At 37.2% G+C, this 23,170-nt stretch overlaps 1 protein-coding gene across 1 annotated transcript in view; it reads right to left on the bottom strand.

Annotated features, from left to right (window-relative positions):
• LOC122804744 (receptor activity-modifying protein 1-like) overlaps nt 1-20,734 on the bottom strand; it is a 383,657-nt gene extending 362,923 nt beyond the window's left edge. The window contains exon 1 of the mRNA XM_044074807.1: nt 20,622-20,734. The gene's annotated coding sequence lies outside the window, so the exon portion shown is untranslated. The remainder of the gene's footprint in view (nt 1-20,621) is intronic.
• Between the last annotated feature and the right edge of the window lie 2,436 nt (nt 20,735-23,170).

Here is a 23,170-nt window from a genome sequence, read left to right as displayed (position 1 = left end):
CAAGCTTTGTCCCTATTTTGGAGTAGGGTTCTTGTGGTTTTTTGGAGCCAGGAGGTAGGGTTGCTTTGTATCCTAATTGTTTTTGTGGGACCTAGTTGGTTGAGGATGTTTAGAAATGAGGAGTTGAAGCATTTAACTGCACTATCGTGTGGAAAGGTTTTGATGGGAAACCAGTCATAGTATTTTAAGGCCCTCAGAAAGTCATCTCTGGGGAAAATTTTGTGGGAGCAGGTTTGTAGGAGGGAGGAAGAGTTGGTGTTTTTCCTATGTCTAAGTATGAAGGTAGGGTTGTGGTCACTAAGTGTGTTGGCCAATGTGCCCCATTGATGGGCAGTATTGGGCTGATTGGTGAGGATCCAGTCTAGTGTGGATTCTGTTTTTGTGGCTTAATCAATATGTGTGGGGACTGAATGAGTTGGGTGAAATTGTAGAGATTACTATGGCAGGTGGGGTGTGGAAGAGTGTATATAGTTCCAGTCAACATTTACACCACCTAGCATGATGGTTTCTCGGGGTAGGGAGTGGGAGGCCCAGTGGAGTATGGATTCAAGGATTGGAAGATTGTCACCTGGGGGTATATAGATGTCTGTTAAGTTAAGATGTTTGTGTTGATTTAGGAAGAGTTTTGCAAGGAAGGTTTCTGAATGTTTGAAGTCTGGGGTATCTGTATGTAGGGGTTGAACTTTTAAGTTAGTTTTATGTAATAGGGCTATTCTACCACCTGTTTTGAGTAGCCGGTCAGACCTAAGAATATTATAATAGGTATGCATTAAAGGTTCATTAAAAGCAGGGCAGGTGACATTGATTTGATACAGTTATACTTAAATTTTCAAGGTGTGTCAAAATACAAAGTAATTCCAATTGTTGTATGTCTTTTGGATTTCAATAAAGTGTTTTATTTACTATTGTGAAAAATCATTGCTGTTTGGTTCTTGAATTTTTCATCATACTTTTTAACTGCAAGAGAAAGTCAAATAGCTGCATTCTGTCCCTACATCCAGAACACATACTAATGGGATGTTCTCTCAAAAATTCAAGTTAACTGGAAGAATTGATATGACTGTAGGATATTGGTATGAATTGGAAACAACTGGAAGAAACTGGAATGAGACTGGAATGAATGACTTTATCCGTTAATTACCAAGAACTTTGCTGAACAGGTGCCAGTCTCCCCTTTATGTCCCAAGCCTTCTTGTACATTTCAGAATAAAGTCTGTAGTATTTCAGTTAAGAATGCTTTGTTATGTACGGCGGAGGTATATGTCAGATATATCCAAATACTGTCTCCAATAACAGTGCTGATAAACTGAAATAATCCCCTGTATTCAAATTCTTCATATTCCCTTCCTCCTGAATAACACAAGTAATATTCTGGAACGCTGGATATTTGATCTGAATGTTATATTCTGGAATGCTGGATATTTGACCCGAATGTTATATTCTGGAATGCTGGATATTTGATCTGAATGTTATATTCTGGAATGCTGGATATTTGATCTGAATGCTATATTTTGGAATGCTGGATATCTGGTCTGAATGTTATATTCTGGAATGCTGGATATTTGACCTGAATGTTATATTCTGGAATGCTGGATATTTGACCTGAATGTTATATTCTGGAATGCTGGATATTTGACCTGAATGTTATATTCTGGAATGCTGGATATCTGATCTGACTTCTACACTCAAACTTGAGTGTCTGTATTGCAATGACTGTCTGCATATCAGTCCAAATGAACTAACTTATCCTAATAATACCAAAAACCCTGTAAGTTTCCACATGCCTCTTTAGCCATGGTTCCCAAACCTTGTAAGATCTGTCTGTTCTCAACATACAGTACATTCTTATCTTATCAGCATTCTTGACTGAAGGTTATTTTCACTGATTGAAAGTACATTCACTGAAACTGTACGCAAAATGTGAAGACCGGCTTTAATATGGCTGCATTACTAGACTTATACAAAGAGAATACTGTATTTTTGTCTAACAAACTACATTTAAACAAAACCTGATCTTACATTTACCAAAGATAAATGAAAAGGGTGACTCCTATCCTCTACCTTTGGTTGTTTTAGGATATTTATAAAATGAATGCTGTTACTACAACTGTGTTGTTGAAAGAGATTAACACTAAAATTATTTAGTGGGCAAGAAGCATATCCCTTTACTAACTCAACTTCAGATTATAAAAATTATTATTAAAATTGAAGGGCATTTACTGCATTGAGTAAACTGGATGAAAACAGGATTTTACTTTATTAAAGATTTATCGGAAATTTTGGAAAGCAGATTGTTAACTTATCTAGAGAAAATAATATACACCCTTATGTAAATTGTAGATGATGGAAATATGTCTAGCTACAATCTATTGAGTCAAAATTTGAAGCAAAGCATCTGTTTCAGGATGGTGTACAGTATCAGCTTCCATCCGTATCCATTGTATAGCAGGCAAATAGGAATCACTTTGTATTAAGGATGAAATGCACTGTGGGATTATAAATGGTGTTCCATCCGATTTTCTAGACATACAACAGAAGTCAGAAAGTTATCTTAATAATTTGTAGGTGAATATTAGTATCTCAAATGAGCAAAATGTTGAATCAGTGTTGATCGACACATATAGTTCGAAAGCAGTAATCAGCGAAATCACTAAAGAGCGAAAGATGGAATCTCGAATTCTTATAGTTGGCCAAGTCAGATTAGTAAGCATCTGGCTTCATGACGTTTGTGTTGTAGATATCATAAGGCATCTATTTTTGCATTGCTTAAAATGACGTGAATAAATACTAAATGTAACTGTAACATGTTATGTGGTACAGTGAGGATCAGAAAATTTGCCCTTTCCTCATTGTAGTGCAATCTAGGAGTTGGTATATATATAATTAGTGGGCTTTGTGGGGGGTGCAGCCCCCCACAATAGCAAGTTAGTTCAACGGCATTTTGGTGTCAAATGCTGTTTGTTGTATTTAGGATATAATATAGAGGCGTGTATTTATATTTTACAGTTTTTTGTGTCTATATTGATTGCGACAGTGGGAACTGCTGTTGGTCAAGTAATGTTGTTCAACAATTTGAGTTTCAGGGATTTAACAGTTTGGTTAATAGTGCGATCAACAAATATGTGTTGATATTGTCAGATTCGACATTTTGCTCATTCGAGACACTAATATAGACCCATAATTTGTTTACTGAAGAGAAATGATTAGCTTTTTTATTTAAAATGCAGATACACAAATGCCACCACCTTATAGGTTCATAGGTTCATACTAGGCTATCTGCCTAGGGCATTTATAAGCCTAGCCAGAGTGTGTTTGGCTTTCGCCACCCATTTTAAATTAATTTTGCTATGCCCTTTTTCGAGGTTAGTATACTGTGCCTCTGTCTAACAGTGACACAGAAGTGATACCCGGGGTAAAGCTACGATCTCCCATCCACTCATCAAGATTCCTCTTGAAGAGAGTCAATGAGGGACTCTGCCTAACCTGGACTGGGATTTTATTCCAGAGTGAAGGGAGCCTCTGGGTTATGAATCTGTCCCTCCAGCATGTCCTATTTATTTCAGTGCTGAAATTCAAGTCTCTCGAGCGCGTAGCTCGATGGGATTTGGATTTTCTGAGGTGCAGCATGTCCATTAATTCCGGGTTGGACATGGCTTTATACGTCAGGCACAGATTGCCTCTGAGTAGAGCTGGAGTTTCTTTAACCGGGCAGCATATGGCATCTGTTTGAGCCCTTTGATCCTCTTGGTGAGGTACTTTTGGGGTCTTTTCAGTTGCTGCAGGTATCTGGTAAGGTACATCCCAAAAGGGGCATTGTACTCAATTATGGGCCTGATGAGGGATGAGTAAAGAGGCACGATGACCTCCCCTGATCTAGATGTGAATCCCTTCATGATTAGGTGGGCTATATAAAATGTTTTTCTAACCACTTTGGCCACATGGTTGTCAAATGAGAGATTGCTATCAACTTGGGTCCCAGGTCCCTAATTACTTCTTCTGTACTTAATGGATTACCACCTATGTGATAATTTGTGGGCGCTTTGTTTTTGCAAAGGGGATGACTATACACTTTTTGGCGTTTAGCTTGAGGCCATGGCTCTGGCACCAGTTGTCTGTTTCTATGAGGCCCTTTTGGAGGATGCTTGTGTCGGCTGGAGAGTTGATTATGGCGCCCAGTTTGCAGTCATCTGCAAACTTGGTCAGCCACAGTCCTTCCATGTTGGCCTGTACCTCCGAGAAATATATACCGAACAAGAGAGGTCCCAGGACTGAGCCTTGTGGGATGCCACTTGTAACTGGTTTGGAGTCTGACATGGCTCCAGCAATTCTAACCATGTGGGTTCTGTCCTTGAGCCAGTTTGCAACCCATCTAGTGACATAGGGGTTTATATTTAAGCTGGTGAGCTTATCTATAATGCCCGAGTGGGGTATTGTATTGAAGGCTTTTGCAAAGTCCAGGTAGGCTGTGTGGACCACCTTCCCCTCGTCAATGGCCTTGGTGACTGTTTCAAAGAAATCAACCAGGTTTAAGAGGCAGGATCTGCCCTTAACAAAGCCAAACTGGGTAGGATCCAGTGTCTGTAGGTCCCCAATATCTTTATTTATGAGGTCCACGATGATCCTTTCCATAGCTTTGTAGACCAAGCTAGTCAGGCTTATGGGGCGATAGTTTCCAGGATCCGTTGAGGCACCACCTTTGTGGAGAGGGACCACTCTTGCTGTACACCACTCTTTGGGTACATATCCTGTAGTAAGGCTGAGACTGAACAGTAGTTTTATGTTTGGGTTTAGCTCTTCTTGAGTTCATGTAGGACGCAGCCCGGGACACCGTCTGGTCCCATTGATGCTGTGTTTTTTGCTTTGGAGAGGGCGGCTCTTACCTGAGCATCTGAGATGTCAGGGGGGCAGCACTCTGCTGGGATACATATTTGCCCTTTTGGTGGAGGAGGGGGTTTGCGCTGAACCTGTCAGCTAGGATGTTGGCAATGTCTGTGGGTTCGGTGTATTTTTTGTCATTTTGGACTAATTCTGAGCATATCTGGGAATTTCTACCCAGGTTCCTAACATAACTAAAGAAAGCATTGTGATTATCCTTAGTGTCCTGTGCAATTTTTCTCTCAAAGCTGGCCTTAGATGATTTTATGAGTGCCCGTAGTTTTTTGCTAATACTGATCAGAGATGTCTTCCCTTTTTGGGATTTTGCTCTATCATATAGTAGCTTCCTCCTTCTATTGTATAGTTTGTTTATGGCTGGGGTCCACCAGACAGGATGTTTGCCTTTGGAGGATTGGGTCTTGGTTTTATTTGGGATTGCATGATCCATGCATTCCTGAAGGTGTTCATAGAATGCGTTTATAAAGGATTATGTGGTCTGGGCCATATTTTCCACAGGCCCATGGGCTTTGAAGGATTCCACCTCGGTTTTGAGGAGTGTGAAATTTGCTTTAGAGAAGTTTTTCACTGTGGTTTTCTGGGCAGGGGGTGGGGTCGGGATGTGAATATCCAGTGAGATTAGTTTATGGTCTGATCTTACCAGTGAGGGATACACTTCTGGTCTGGAGCATAGAGTCCCCATGTTGGTGATGATAAGGTCCAGTATGTTTTCCCCTCTTGTGGGAGTGGTAACAAGTTGTTCCATAGCATTTGAGTTTATAAATTCTAGCAACCTTTGGGCTAGGGTGTTGGAGCTAGAGTAATGCTCCCAGTCTATGTTTGGGTAGTTGTAGTCGCCCAATATAATGGTGTTTGGAGAGACCTTCATATTTTCCAGTGTTCTCAGGAAGGCCGAGTGGGGTTCCTGGGTTTGGGAGGGTGGTCTATAGCAGGCTATAAACTGGAAGGCAGTTTTACCCACTGTTAGTTGCACATGGATAGTCTCTGATGCTTCGTGCTGTGCCACCAACCTGGAGGTGTGGGTATCTTTGAAGAATATTGATACTCCCCCTCCTTTTGTGGTTCAGTCCAAGTTTTGGGGCCGAAAAGCATGGTATGAGGTATAACTTGGTAGTGCTGGGGTGCTCTCGGGAGCCTTGAACCAGGTTTCTGTTACTGCACAGATATCGATGTTCTCCATGCTAAGGAGAGTTTTGAGTGCGTCCATCTTGAGGTTTAGACTTCTGGCGTTGAGTAGCATTACCCTTAGTTTCTTATCCCTTGTGATACCTATGGAGGTGGGTTTGTCTTTTGAGCCTTGCCTAAAAAAGGCACTATGGGGTTAGCAAGAGCCTTTGCCAATATCCGAAAGCCCAGTGGCGACAGGTGCAAGCTGTCCCTAGTGAAGCACCATGGCTTGTCGAGCATGTCATCCCAGGCTGACAGGCACTGGATCCCCTTTGAATGACACCAATACTTAAGCCAATTGGTGAAATTGATCACCTTGTCTTCATATTGTGGCATCATTCTTGGTGAGGGCAAGATGCTACTCAAGGTCAGGGTCATACCGGCTTGGGCTACATGCTCAGAGAGCTCCTCTATGTCTCTTTTCATGTAGTCCAGGGAGGTACGTCTCAGGTCATTCACACCAGCATGGACAATGACTGAGTCATATTTGTACTTGCCTTGGAGTGACCTGAGTGCTTGTGTTATGTGGCGGATCCTAGCGCCTGACAGGCAGCTCACCATGACCTTCTCCTTGTTCAGCCTGGTGAGCGGGATGTCAGTGTGCCTGACGATAGAGTCACCTATTACAAGTGTATCAGGTGTGTTGTTTAGCCTTAAGGGCTGTCACTGTTCGGCACACTGGCTTTGTGAGCTATGTGTTGCACGTGTTTTGTTTTGGGGTAGAGGTTGCTTGGGTGTCTGCTTTGAGGTCTCTGCTGCTTAGGCAGATTTTTATTTAGAGCCTCCGAGTATGTTTTTGTGTGTTTATGTGTTTGGTTTGCTGTCGTGGTAGGTCTATGTGAGACTGGAATTGTAGTGAGTGTGGTTTCCTTCTCCCCCTGTTAAATATATTTAGAAATGTATAAATGCATGTACATCTGTTTGCTAGTTAGATGCATATACACTTCTGTTGCTATAATATGTGTAGGAATAATATAGTCAGTTATATGCATGTATTTCTATTTGCTAGCATACATATGTTAAAGGGTTAAACTGTTCTTAGCATGGAAAAAAATCAAATAAATAAATAAACTGCATTCACGTATAAATGTAACATGAATTTTCAAGGTCTAATACAGTTTGAGAAAAATATTGATAAGGAATTCATGAGACCCAGGTGCGAGGAAAGAAACCAAGTTGGAAGCAAAAACAACTTACTGAACTGTCATGTAAGAAGAAGACACAGGAGCTTATTAACAGACTGCATGACATCATCTGAAACCTGCATGTTCGCACAGAAACATTCCCAAACAGGAAATACTCCCTAAATACCAAAGTAAAGATTGCTTTCATAAGAATGTATATATGTGAGATGTAATCTGATTTTTAGGGAGATCTGTTAGAGCTGTTTTATGGAGAACATCATCCATGTTGCATTGAGAAGAAACTTGAAGACAGTACATGTTATATAGACAGTTCCTTCAATAGTTCTGCACAAAGTTTACGCTTTTGTTTTTTTTACAAGGCAGCAGCATTCAGCACAGACATCTACACATCTGCAATTAACTAATCATTTATTTTTTTAAAAAAAATCTTCACCACCCATTCTCATTGGGGATATATTTCTGAAATATTACATTATCGGCAGCTGGTTTCCAGGCACAGTAAAAAGAGAAGCAGGAAGATGTAACACAGCTCAGGATAATTACTTTCATACGACATGTTTCAATCATGTAATATATTACAGATGGAGAATTATAATAATTCCTCCAGCATCTACTCCAACCCTATCGTACCACCAGAACACTAAGATCCAGCAACAAAAATCACTTGCAGATCACTAAAGCCAATAACTCTGCTGGTGAAGCACTATTCTCTTGCACCATAGCCAAATTATGGAACTCCCTCCCACCCACAATTACCTCCGTACCATCATGCACCCACTTCAAAACTTTACTAAAAGCGCACCTAAAAACATGCTGGCTATGCCCTTGCAACTCCCACTCTAATATCACCCACCCCATCCGACCACTACCTTTCTTTCCACTCCACTAACTACCTTGATTATAGCAAGCTCAAATGCTCATAAGCCAGTACTTATTATACAGCAGGAACTTCTTATTGTAACATTTGTTAATGTCTGGTATGTACTTCACAGATAAAGATTCTAGTTGTCTACTGATGTACTATGTTCTTCATCTGTAAATATGTTGTAAGTAATTGATATGTAAATTGTTAATCGCTATGTAATCCAATGTAACTACTGTCTGTTTATTTTAACTGTGGAGCTTTTTTCCCCGGGCCTCCGCTGAAAATGGACCTACATCCAGTCAGACACTCCCGGTCAACAAATATAAATAAATAAATTAATTAATTAATAAAAAAATAAACACTGGAACACTGACACATGGGAGCTTGCATTCCTCTCAACATCTTAGTGCAAGAAATCTGGACAAAATCAAAAATAATTGGGGGGAGGTGGGAGACAAAGTTCCAAAAATAGGTACAGATTTTAATCATTCCTGAAATAAACTTAGTTGATAGACTAATAGGTTTTGCATTAGCATGCATTTTCTGAAGAATATGAAGTCTGAAATGCAATTGCTGTCATTATTTAATAACTTCAGTTCTCATTGATTTGCCAGAAAAAAAAAAACATATTTTATGAGGAACAGACCAAAAATATGGAGCTCATTCTTACCCCCACTAGAGGTAGCAACATCCTTGAGCTGGTCATTACTAACATGGCTGATGGTTGCTCTACACCAATAGTTAGCTCCTCCCTGGTTAGATCTAACCACAAACTAATCACCTTAGAAATTCACACCCTCCCCCCACAAAGGTAACCACAATGAAAAACTTCTCCAAAGCTAACTTTGGTCTCCTAAAATCAGAGGTGGCTAACTTCACAGCACCCATGAAACTGGAGAATAGTTGCATGACTGCCGAATCATACACCAATGCACTGCGCGAACACATATACAAATGCATGGATCTCACCATACCCAATTGAACCAAGACGCTCTCTTCCAAAAAAAGGAAGCCAATTTGGTGGTCTCCTGCCATAAACAAACTCTACAACAGAAGGAGGAAACTAATGTCCCCCCCCCAAAGGACCAATCACAATACCAGCAAATTGACAGGCACCCAGTATTACTGCTTCACAAGTTAAAACAACGCTGTCCAAGACCAAGAATACAGCTTCTATGGGACCTGACAATATCCCTGGCTGTGTTCTACATGAACTACAAAGTGAACTGGCATCTCGCCTGTGTGCCTTGTTCAATCACAGCCTCACCTCAGGCTTTGTCCCTACCAAATGGCACACTGCTACAGTCATCCCTCTCCACAAATGAGGAGTGACTACAGGCTCTGGAAACTATCACCCTATTAGCCTGACGAGTCTGATATGCAAAGGTATGGAACGCATCATCATGGACCTAATAAACAAGGATATAGAGAATCTCCAAACTCTGGATCCCACACAGTTTGGTTTTGTGAAGGGTAGATCATGCCTGCTCAATTTGGTTGACTTCTTTGAGTCAGTCACCAGAGCTGTGGATGAAGGCAAGGTGGTTTATACAGCCTACCTTGATCTAGCCAAGGCGTTTGATACCATTCCCCACACAGGAATCATAGAAAAACTCACTAAGCTAGGCATCAACCCCTATATCAGTAGGTGGGTTGCAAACTGGCTCACAGAACCCACAGTGTGAAATTAGTTGACTCCAAGTCAGACTGCTGACTAGTCACGAGTGGAGCCCCACAGGGTTTGATCCTGGGTCCTCTCCTGTTTGGTGTCTACTTCTCTGAAGTCCAGGCCAACACAAAGGGACTCTGACTGACAAAGTTTGCAGGCAATTGCAAGTTGGGAGCTATTATTGACTCCCCAAGTGATGTTGACATCCTACAGAATGGCCTCACTGAGACCAACGACTAGTGTTAGAACCATGACCTTAAGGTTAATGCCAAAATAATGTGTCATCCCCTTTGGGAATAACCCAGTTCCCATGAATTACCACATTGATGGTAGCCCACTCAACACAGAAGGCGTTATAAGATATCTGGGAACACAGGTTGACAGCAACCTCTTTTGATCACCCCATTGCCACTGTGGTCAGAAAGTCCTTCTGTGTGGCACATCTCATAACTAAGGGTTTTGCATCCAGGAAGAAAAAGGTCATTGTCTCCCTCTACTCTTCCCTCATTAGACCAGTCATCGAGTACAATGCCCCATTTGGCATGTACCTCACTAGACACCTGCACCAACTGGAGAGGTCACAATAGTACCTCTCAGAGAGGATCCTAGGCCTTAAACACTTGTCCTATATGGATAGACTCAAAAAACTCCAACTATTCTCTGTCTCATATCGCCTACTTAGAAGCAATCTCTGCTTGACTTACAAAGCCATGTCTGACCCAGCTCTGTTAGAAATGCTACATCTAAAGAAATCCCAATCTCTCTGCACCACACGCTCCAGAGACCTCACCCTCATTGCCACAATCAACAGAACGTACTGGAGGGACAGGTTCATAACACAGAGACTGCCCATACTATGGAATAGACTTCCCATATATGTCAAAAAGAGCACCTCGCTGACCCTCTTCAAGAAAAATCTTGATGAATGGAGGGGAAATAGAAAATTCACCCTGGGGATAACTTCAGTGGCTCTACTCGACAGAGGCACTGGGAACTAAGGTCAGGTGACATGATGCCAGGGTAATCCTATGGCTAGGCTTGTAAAGGCCCCAGGGCCATCAGCCTAGTACACACCTATGAACCTATGGACATTCTATGAAAATCCAGACAGTTGTGAGGTATGCTGGGAAGGGTTATGCAGATTTCTGGATGCTAGATAACACCAAGGAAAAATTAAATCGTAAAACATACTGAGGTAATTTCATTTAGGACTGTCTGCAGTATGATTGCAGCTATCAGCTTTAAAAACAGGAAACAAATTATAATTCAAGACAATTATATACTTCTAAACCAGGGGTGGGCAAACTTTTTGATTCGTGGGCCACATTGAGTTCTAACATTTGACAAAGGGGCCGGAACAGGAGCAGATAGATGGCATGCTTTGAAAACATCACCTTATTGGGGGAAAAATACACATCTTGGGATATGGAGAAAACATGTGCTTTAATTTCCAATGAAAATGAAGAAAAGCATTACAATAAAATCTCTGACTTCGAAATGAGTCTTTAAACACTGAAAATCAAATAAATGACCATTTTATTTTAAAGCACTGAAAGTTCTGTTATCCTTCAGGATATCACCATCACTCTCCTCCTGACTGTCTTTTTTTCAAAACGGTAGGAGATGCAGATGTACTTGTCCTGTTCCTTTTATTCAATTTGTTTCCCCGGTGCCAAAAGTCAACAACGACCAGTGCAAGGACGAAACAGTTGCAGCAAGTCAGTCTGTGAAGCGTTATATTTGATCTGCGCACACTGTTTATTTTAACAACGTGTGTATCACGGAGACACACACATTTTAATGGGAGCAGTGTTGTTGGTCTCCTTTTTTAGCATCAAAGTCTGGAGTTAGTTTTGTTGAGGCGATTCTTAGGATGGATCTGAGGTGTAGGTCTGTTAACTTGGATCTGTGGCTGGCTTTGTTGATGTTCATGACGCTGAAGGTCTGTTCACACACGAAGGTAGAGCCGAACAAAGCCAATATATCTAGAGTGCGCCATCTATTGAGGAAACATCAGAATTGCAGGGGAAATAAAACATTAACAAGGTTAATTTATTAAAGTTTTTCAAGTTTGGCGGGCCGAATCAAAACGTTTAACGGGCCGCATGTGGCCCCCGGGCCGTAGTTTGCCCATGCCTGTTCTAAACAAATTGTACAATAATATTAATGACTACATATGAAGAATGTTGATTTATTTTTATATTGTTTATTTTACTAACAGAGGTACTGATATGGTAGCGTTTTTGTAGATGGAAACATTCATGTTTCCATTTTGAGAACTACATGATTCTAGGTGTGCTAAAAAGAAGCAGATTTTTAGGTAAAACAACTTTAATTTCTGCTCATATGGATTATATAGCAGTTTACCCCAGGACAATGAAAAAGTGGCAACAGTTCAACAGTGTGAAGATACTGGTATTTAATTTAACTACAAGAGAAATGATTTAAGTAGGGAACTCGTGTAATTTACAGAGCTTTAAACTGAGCAATTCATGTAATTTTCAAGATCGACACAATGAGATGGAAAAACTATGCTGGATACAAAATGTCACGTCTTTTTGTCTTAATTAAAAGTGGTTACTGTGCTGTACATGTCTAGTTGATTTGCAGTAGGGCAAAGATTTATCAGTGGCTCAGTAGATTCCATGTTCACATTTTGATGGATTTAGACAAAACTAATGAGGGCACAAATATCACGTCTATTAACATTGAGGAACTAACATCAATAAAGCAAAAACATAAAAATATCAACGTGAAAAACCTAATGAGGACACAAACATCACGTCTATTAACATTGATGAACTAACATCAATAAAGCAAAAACATAAAAATACTCAAAATGAAAAACCTAATGAGGGCACAAACATCATGTCTATTAACATTGACGAACTAACATCAATAAAGCAAAAACATAAAAATATCAACATGAAAAACCTAATGAGGGCACAAACATCACGTCTATTAACATTGAGGAACTAACATCAATAAAGCAAAAACATAAAAATACTCAACATGAAAAACCTAATGGGGGCACAAACATCACGTCTATTAACATTGATGAACTAACATCAATAAAGCAAAAACATAAAAAATACTTAACATGAAAAACCTAATGAGGGCACAAACATCACGTCTATTCACATTGAGGAACTAACATCAATAAAGCAAAAACATAAAAATACTCAACATGAAAAACCTAATGAGGGCACAAACATCACGTCTATTAACATTGATGAACTAACATCAATAAAGCAAAAACATAAAAAATACTCAACATGAAAAACCTAATGAGGGCACAAACATCACGTCTATTAACATTGAGGAACTAACATCAATAAAGCAAAAACATAAAAATACTCAACATGAAAAACCTAATGAGGGCACAAACATCACATCTATTAACATTGATGTACTAACATCAATAAAGCAAAAACATAAAAATACTCAACATGAAAAACCTAATGAGGGCACAAACATCACGTCTATTAACATTGATGAACTAACATCAATAAAGCAAAAACATAAAAATACTCAACATGTAAAACCCAATGAGGGCACAAACATCACATCTATTAACACTGAGGAACTAACATCAATAAAGCAAAAACATAAAAATACTCAACATGAAAAACCTAATGAGGGCAAAAACATCATGTCTATTAACATTGAGGAACTAACATCAATAAAGCAAAAACATAAAAAATATCAACATGAAAAACCTAATGAGGGCACAAACATCACATCTATTAACATTGATGAACTAACATCAATAAAGCAAAAACATAAAAATACTCAACATGAACAACCTAATGAGGGCACAAACATCACGTCTATTAACATTGAGGAACTAACATCAATAAAGCAAAAACATAAAAAATACTCAACAGGAAAAACCTAATGAGGGCACAAACATCACGTCTATTAACATTGAGGAACTAACATCAATAAAGCAAAAACATAAAAAATATCAACATGAAAAACCTAATGAGGGCACAAACATCACATCTATTAACATTGACGAACTAACATCAGTAAAGCAAAAACATACAAAATATCAACAGGAAAAACCTAATGAGGGCACAAACATCACGTCTATTAACATTGAGGAACTAACATCAATAAAGCAAAAACATAAAAATATCAAAATGAAAAACCTAATGAGGGCACAAACATCACGTCTATTAACATTGAGGAACTAACATCAATAAAGCAAAAACATAAAAAGTACTCAACATGAAAAACCAAATGAGGGCACAAACATCACATCTATTAACATTGAGGAACTAACATCAATAAAGCAAAAACATAAAAAATATCAACATGAAAAACCTAATGAGGGCACAAACATCACGTCTATTAACATTGACGAACTAACATCAATAAAGCAAAAACATAAAAATATCAACATGAAAAACCTAATGAGGGCACAAACATCACGTCTATTAACATTGAGGAACTAACATCAATAAAGAAAAAACATAAAAAATACTCAACAGGAAAAACCTAATGAGGGCACAAACATCACGTCTATTAACATTGAGGAACTAACATCAACAAAGCAAAAACATACAAAATATCAACATGAAAAACCTAATGAGGGCACAAACATCACGTCTATTAACATTGGTGAACTAACATCAATAAAGCAAAAACATAAAAATACTCAACATGAAAAACCTAATGAGGGCACAAACATCACGTCTATTAACATTGAGGAACTAACATCAATAAAGCAAAAACATAAAAATACTCAACATGAAAAACCTAATGAGGGCACAAACATCACGTCTATTAACATTGAGGAACTAACATCAATAAAGCAAAAACATACAAAATATCAACAGGAAAAACCTAATGAGGGCACAGACATCACGTCTATTAACATTGAGGAACTAACATCAATAAAGCAAAAACATAAAAATACTCAACATGAAAAACCTAATGAGGGCACAAACATCACTTCTATTAACATTGATGAACTAACATCAATAAAGCAAAAACATAAAAATACTCAACATGAAAAACCTAATGAGGGCACAAACATCACGTCTATTAACATTGATGAACTAACATCAATAAAGCAAAAACATAAAAATATCAACATGAAAAACCTAATGAGGGCACAAACATCACGTCTATTAACATTGAGGAACTAACATCAATAAACAAAAACATACAAAATATCAACAGGAAAAACCTAATGAGGGCACAAACATCACGTCTATTAACACTGAGGAACTAACATCAATAAAGCAAAAACATAAAAATATCAACATGAAAAACCTAATGAGGGCACAAACATCACGTCTTTTAACATTGAGGAACTAACATCAGTAAAGCAAAAACATAAAAAATACTCAACATGAAAAACCTAATGAGGGCACAAACATCACGTCTATTAACATTGAGGAACTAACATCAATAAAGCAAAAACGTAAAAAATATCAACATGAAAAACCTAATGAGGGCACAAACATCACGTCTATTAACATTGAGGAACTAACATCAATAAAGCAAAAACGTAAAAATATCAACATGAAAAACCTAATGAGGGCACAAACATCATGTCTATTAACATTGATGATCTAACATCAATAAAGCAAAAACATAAAAATACTCAACATGAAAAACCTAATGAGGGCACAAACATCACGTCTAGTAACATTGATGAACTAACATCAATAAAGCAAAAACATAAAAATATCAAAAGGAAAAACCTAATGAGGGCACAAACATCACGTCTATTAACATTGAGGAACTAACATCAATAAAGCAAAAACATAAAAAATACTCAACATGGAAAACCTAATGAGGGCATAAACATCACGTCTATTAACATTGAGGAACTAACATCAATAAAGCAAAAACATAAAAATACTCAACATGAAAAACCTAATGAGAGCACAAACATCACGTCTATTAACAGTGATGAACTAACATCAATAAAGCAAAAACATAAAAAATACTCAACATGAAAAACCTAATGAGGGCACACACATCACGTCTATTAACATTGAGGAACTAACATCAATAAGCAAAAACATAAAAATACTCAACATGAAAAACCTAATGAGGGCACAAACATCACGTCTATTAACATTGACGAACTAACATCAATAAAGCAAAAACATAAAAAATACTCAACATGAAAATCCTAATGAGGGCACAAACATCACGTCTATTAACATTGAGGAACTAACATCAATAAAGCAAAAACATAAAAATACTCAACAGGAAAAACCTAATGAGGGCACAAACATCACGTCTATTAACATTGATGAACTAACATCAATAAAGCAAAAAAATAAAAATACTCAACATGAAAAACCTAATGAGGGCACAAACATCACGTCTATTAACATTGAGGAACTAACATCAATAAAGCAAAAACATAAAAATACTCAACATGATAAACCTAATGAGGGCACAAACATCACGTCTATTAACACTGAGGAACTAACATCAATAAAGCAAAAACATAAAAATACTCAACATGAAAAACCTAATGAGGGCACAAACATCACGTCTATTAACATTGAGGAACTAACATCAATAAAGCAAAAACATGAAAATACTCAACATGAAAAACCTAATGAGGGCCCAAACATCACGTCTATTAACATTGAGGAACTAACATCAATAAAGCAAAAACATAAAAATATCAACATGAAAACCCTAATGAGGGCACAAACATCACGTCTATTAACATTGAGGAACTAACATCAATAAAGCAAAAACATAAAAAATACTCAACATGAACAACCTAATGAGGGCACAAACATCACGTCTATTAACATTGAGGAACTAACATCAATAAAGCAAAAACATAAAAAATACTCAACATGAAAAACCTAATGAGGGCACAAACATCACGTCTATTAACATTGATGAACTAACATCAATAAAGCAAAAACATAAAAATATCAACATGAAAAACCTAATGAGGGCACAAACATCACGTCTATTAACATTGACGAACTAACATCAATAAAGCAAAAACATAAAAATACTCAACATGAACAACCTAATGAGGGCACAAACATCACGTCTATTAACATTGAGGAACTAACATCAATAAAGCAAAAACATAAAAAATACTCAACATGAACAACCTAATGAGGGCACAAACATCACGTCTATTAACATTGAGGAACTAACATCAATAAAGCAAAAACATAAAAAATACTCAACATGAAAAACCTAATGAGGGCACAAACATCACGTCTATTAACATTGATGAACTAACATCAATAAAGCAAAAACATAAAAATATCAACATGAAAAACCTAATGAGGGCACAAACATCACGTCTATTAACATTGAGGAACTAACATCAATAAAGCAAAAACATAAAAATATCAACATGAAAAACCTAATGAGGGCACAAACATCACGTCTATTAACATTGATGAACTAACATCAATAAAGCAAAAACATAAAAATACTCAACAGGAAAAACCTAATGAGGGCACAAACATCACGTCTATTAACATTGATGAACTAACATCAATGAAGCAAAAACATAAAAATACTCAACATGAAAAACCTAATGAGAGCACAAACATCACGTCTATTAACAGTGATGAACTAACATCAATAAAGCAAAAACATAAAAAATACTCAACATGAAAAACCTAATGAGGGCACACACATCACGTCTATTAACATTGAGGAACTAACATCAATAAAGCAAAAACATAAAAATATCAACATGAAAAACCTAATGAGGGCACAAACATCACATCTATTAACATTGATGAACTAACATCAATAAAGCAAAAAGATAAAAATACTCAACAGGAAAAACAATAATTTGCCCCATTCTGCTACCATTTCTGGGAATTCCACCTCCAACACACGCATCTTACTTGAATGTATTATTTTATTCAGTCACAAAACTGTGGAAAAAGAACAAACACCCATAAAGATGAAATGTGTTCTTGTAGTATCAACATCTTATAATTAACTGTATTTCAGACCAATTACCAACACTGAACAGCACCAAACACAAAATTAAATCATCCACTCACAAAATTCCAACCACACCTGCAGCATGCATGTTCCATTCAAAGATAAACATCAACGCATACCTCTCAACCTCTTACAGCAAATAATCTGGACAAATCCTAAAATGAATGGGGGAGAAATAGGGACAGATTAGTCTGTGTACTTAATAAAAGGATTTTCGACTGGAAACAGATGGCCTGCCTTGCTTGGATTACCTTCGAATACTTAGTAATGCTGTAGAATTATATATTTTCTGTTATTACTTTTTGACTTGACGAATTTACGTTTGCTACTTCTACTACTATTGTCTGATCTGATTAATATACAATGATTAACTAGAAATATATGGACTGAAATTCTTCCACATAGAGAAGTTTCTTACAGTTTTGTTTTTAGACCCACTACACTTTAGTGGGTTGTTTTGAGACTTCGGGGATACCACAAAGATTACTTGTTTTTTAAATATTGCTCTTACAAACTTAGAAAGTTGATAGAATAATAGGTTTTGCATAAGAATGAATTTTATGAACGATGTGGAGGCTTAAACTCAAATGTTTGTCATTATTTAATGTCTTCGGTCCTCAGCTATTTGCCAGAAAGGTATAGATTTTAGGAGGAATACACCAAAACTATGAGGCAAAAATCTGGACATTCTGCGAAAATCTGTACAGTTGAGCGGTATGCAATGATCAAAGACAAATTACAAGTAAAACAAGGCATGTTAATGCAAGTTCATTATATATTCCATTCAACTGCCTCACTTTGATTTACATGTGTTGATATTTATGGATGCAGAAAATGACATGTTCTTCCTTTTGATGCTGTGATGTTAAAGGCTTGTTAACTGAACTTCAGCACATTGGCACCGCAGAATTTAAGAGGTTCTATTAGAATATGGATTGTGAAATGGAGGTTAAGCAAACCACTGTTAAACAGATCTGACTCCACAACTGAAACTAAACCAGCAAGAGTGAGAAAACTATAGAGCAAACTTTCCTATACCCATGATTCTAGGGGGGTATTGCTTGCATTTAATTAACTACTATAAGATATTGCAAGATCACAAAGCCAGTGTTAGTTAAGAAATCAGGAGGATCGATCCATTTCATTGAGTCGTGTACTTAAGCATATTTTACTTAAATGGGTGTCAGTTTTACAAGCAAATATTGTAGTGCTGGGAGTCTGTTGAAAACGAGAACCGTAATTCTGAACATAAACATAGAAGAACTGCAAGTGCAAATGTGAGGAAATAAATAGCTAGACCAAGGTTCAACTCACATCAAGGGCTACAGGGAATGAAGGCCCATGCAAAAAACTCTTAAACGATGCAACAACTTTCAGAATTTGTTGTTTTTGTTTGAATTGTAACTTTTGGTGACATACAGTATCAGAAATTGATGTTTGTATTTTCGAAGTGTGGTGACTCGTAGTATAATGTGTCACACTTCTGGGAGGGGTCAGTATTGCCTTTGCTCTGACAGTACCTTAAAGTGGCCTGTCATGCTCCTGTTGAGGTGGATGTCAAAGGCCCCACAGAATGCAACTGGCAAATAGCAGACGGTTCCGTTCAGACATGGCCAGATTTCCTCAGTAACTATATACAATGTCTGGTACCACCATGACAAGAAGAACCAAGCTAACTAGTCTAGTTTGTTAATGAAATACAAATAATAATAATACCAATAACAATAATAAATATGTCTGCCAATATGAAGACAACTTGTTTCAAACCAGTATGAAGGTGCCTTCATCTCCACAAAGGACAGTTAGATGTAAACTGTTAAACCACAGTCAGCTTACAGACATTTTCACAACACAAAAGTACACTGGGAAAGTGTATGGCTAACTTCAAAACACAAATGTTATGCCACTTATGACAAGGACAATGAAACCACAGCAGACTCAGACTAAGTATGATTTAAACCTTTAAAGGTACTGACAGATTTTGCAAAAACACTTCTGCCAGTACCAGATCATTAATATTTTATTACAACTTACTTCTAAAACACTTCTGCCAGTACCAGATCATTAATATTTTATTACAACTTACTTATAAAACACTTCTGCCAGTACCAGATCATTAATATTTTATTACAACTTACTTATAAAACACTTCTGCCAGTATCAGATCATTAATATTTTACTACAACTTACTTATAAAACACTTCTGCCAGTATCAGATCATTAATATTTTACTAGAACTTATTTACTTTATGTTTGAATAGCAGGCTCCATTTCAACAACCTCTGGTCATGACATATATAGAGAAGAAATAATATTGCACTGAATTAGTACAGTGAATCTACAATTATTTTATTTTATAGTCAATGAAAGACATGTTTGTAACGGGAGGCCATACTTACTCAGATTGTAAGTCTCTACAAACACTGAAGGGCTGTACTTGTTGTGACCTAAAATTCAGACATCATTCTTAGTTTTTTGCGTATCTACTTTTTACTTGTATTTCTGAATACATTATATCTCCAAGCAGCATGATTCATGAGTAATAATCGCATCCAAATGCTAACTTTACTTATTACGTATATTTGTGTAATAAATTGCAATTACTTCCTCTTTGTGATCCCTAGCTAATTATTTTATTTTTTTAAACCACAATGTGTGTGTAATTTTGTTTTAAAAGTATTTTTATTACAGAGGAAATGTTGATATAGTTTCTTCACTCAATGCAATACTGTTTACTATGCTTGCAGATATAAAGGTTTCACACAAAAAATATATTTGTTCTACAAAGAGAAAATGACAAATGTACTGATAAAGCTGTGGTGTTACATTGTTACATTATTCAGCTAAGGTTTGTGCAGTTTATCAAAGAGCTGCCAACCCGAAACTTCAACACAAAGCTTTTAAAACTTACCTAAAATCTGTACTGTTGTGCAGAATTGTTTCTTGTATCAGAGGTGATGTTCCTTTTCTGTTTGAAACAATGGCTGTTCCAAAGCTTATTCAGAGCAGCAATACAAACCTTATGTACTGGCAAGGATACATTGCTTTCGTCTGCATTGCCAAGAAAGAGCTAGCTGGATATTATGAGAACAATACTGGATTTGGCACAAAAACTCTCTGAACCCCCACCTCCTGTCAATAAGACAGTAATAATGAAGGACTGAGCCAAGCTGAATTGTTCTCTGGGTCCTAGTGAGTGTCTTTTTCCTAAGAAAAAAAAGTAGGTGGTCACCTCCCTCCCAATATGGTCATATTTATCAAGGATAGCTGTACAGTAGGGGCCAAACAAAGGCATGATACTTAAATACTCACTAATTAAATTTGCAAACAAACCTCAACGTTTGAGAATTACAAACATAGCAAAAGCCATTCAAATCATAGTTGACAGATAGAACAAAGACTTTTTTCTTATTTTTTCCAAAAAGGGTGCCTTTAGATACTAGAGCTAATATAGCTGGCAATAAGGAAACGTGATTCATTTTCAGTTATTTAACATATGTTCCCTTAAACAAATCTAGCTTTGTTTTTTTAACATTACTAAATCTAGGATGAGCAAAGCTAAACCTCTGACCAGATGTCATAGCACTGGTGTAGCTGTAAAGGTCCACTTCAGATTATGTTTGTTGAAAAGAATTGAGCAAGAAGTTCACACAGCTGTGAGAAACATGCAAGTAGCAGAAAAGGCTCATATTTGATTTTTTACCTGTTCCAAATAACAACACGTGCCTTTAAACCAATTAGCTGCACTGCAATGGAAAACATTATTTATATATTTGAATGTCTGTATTTCAGCCTATGGGATGTGACACAAATGTAACAATATTCTGTATAGGTGATCCTGACATAAATCCTGAAATTTTAAATGCCAAAGTCAAAACATACTGAGTGCAGCATAAAATAAAAGCAAGCCTAAACAAAGTCCATACAGAGTAAAACATTTCACTTTGGATCTATTTAACAACAGCTATTCTGCTGTCATAGATGCAGACATTCATGCATATTTTTGAAAGCAGCTTTATATACAATATGATAACATTAACACAATTTACATATGAGACTTTAGCTGTGTGAAAACAAAACATAGAAATGAAACCTACTGAATAACACTAATAAAACACATTTCTGAAAAGAAAAAAGCCCTCTCCCCATTCCTGCATTATTCACGTGAAGTCAGCTATCACACCTTCCTAGTTCTTTATTCTAATTCCAAGGCCACACAATGTCAGAAAAAAGAGAAAATGAAAGCAAGCCACCTCTAATAGTGTGTGACTTCTGAGCTATAGTAAATATTGGGGGGGGGCATGCCTCCCCTCCCTCACAGAACTGCAGTGGGGCATTTCTCCCAGCCAAACATTATCAATATGTACACAAACTTTATTTAAAATTGTATATTGATATTCTTTCAAAAATAATTTGCTCTGATTAGCTAAATAAAAGTGAAGATATTTATGCAGTAATTGTGTTATGCAGTGATAAACACAAATATATTTCTTTCAAGTTTTATGCAAATATTTTAAATTTATCTTTCCAACAGTAAAAGATTTTTCCTCAATGGACTGCCCTTAATGTAAACTGCTACCTTACCACAATGCGTAGAGCTATAAGCATCAGTAGTCATTGGGTGACCTTGTAAGATAATATCCTCATTCATAATTTTTATTTTACTCTCACCTGTCTAGTAAACCTGTAAGAGATACTGTGACTTTGGAATGTTTTACTTTCAGCATAATAAATTCTGTCTTTAAGCACTATTTAAGACTATACAACTCAACCTCTTAGCACAAGAAATTTGGACAAAGCCAAACAGAATGGAAGGACAAAGGTCCCAAAAATAGGGACAGATGTTAAATATTAATCTTATAAACGTAGAAAGTTCTTATTATAAAAGGTTTTGTCTTAGTATGCATTTTATGAATGATATGAAGTCTGAAATTCACATCTTTCATTATAAAGTGGCATCATTCCTCAATAAGGATTTTATGAGGAATAGATCAAAATATGAGTAAAAAATCTGGACATTCCATGAACACCTGGACAGCTGAGAGGTATGCTATGAAACATTCAGAGACAAGCGTAACATTACTGTGCACTAAGTATCATGGAGTACTTAATGTGACAGTACCTGATATTGATGTATGCCACTGAATTTCTGCCATGCACCCCTAAGTAATGTGAAGTACATAATGGGGTGCAACCCAGTACTGATTAGGGATACACGAGTGACATCATTATGCAGTCATGCTAGGGTAAGGGCTGCGTCTTAGAACAATGCAGCCAGCAAGAACACCAGTGCTGGAAAGGCCATGCTATGGGTGATCACATGACCCAAGGGAAAGTGGCCAGCAGGTGACATGTCCGAGGTTATGAACATTCACATACACAAGGAAGTATCTCATAGTTGCAACACAGGCAATTACAGCAACCTGTACAAGTACATCTGATTTCATCATATAACTGAGG

This window comes from Protopterus annectens, chromosome 6.part0, assembly GCF_019279795.1.
Source record: "Protopterus annectens isolate FY-2018-M chromosome 6.part0, PAN1.0, whole genome shotgun sequence".
NCBI classification, from domain to species: Eukaryota; Metazoa; Chordata; order Ceratodontiformes; family Protopteridae; genus Protopterus; species Protopterus annectens.
This window is presented reverse-complemented; position numbering and strand designations above follow the sequence as displayed.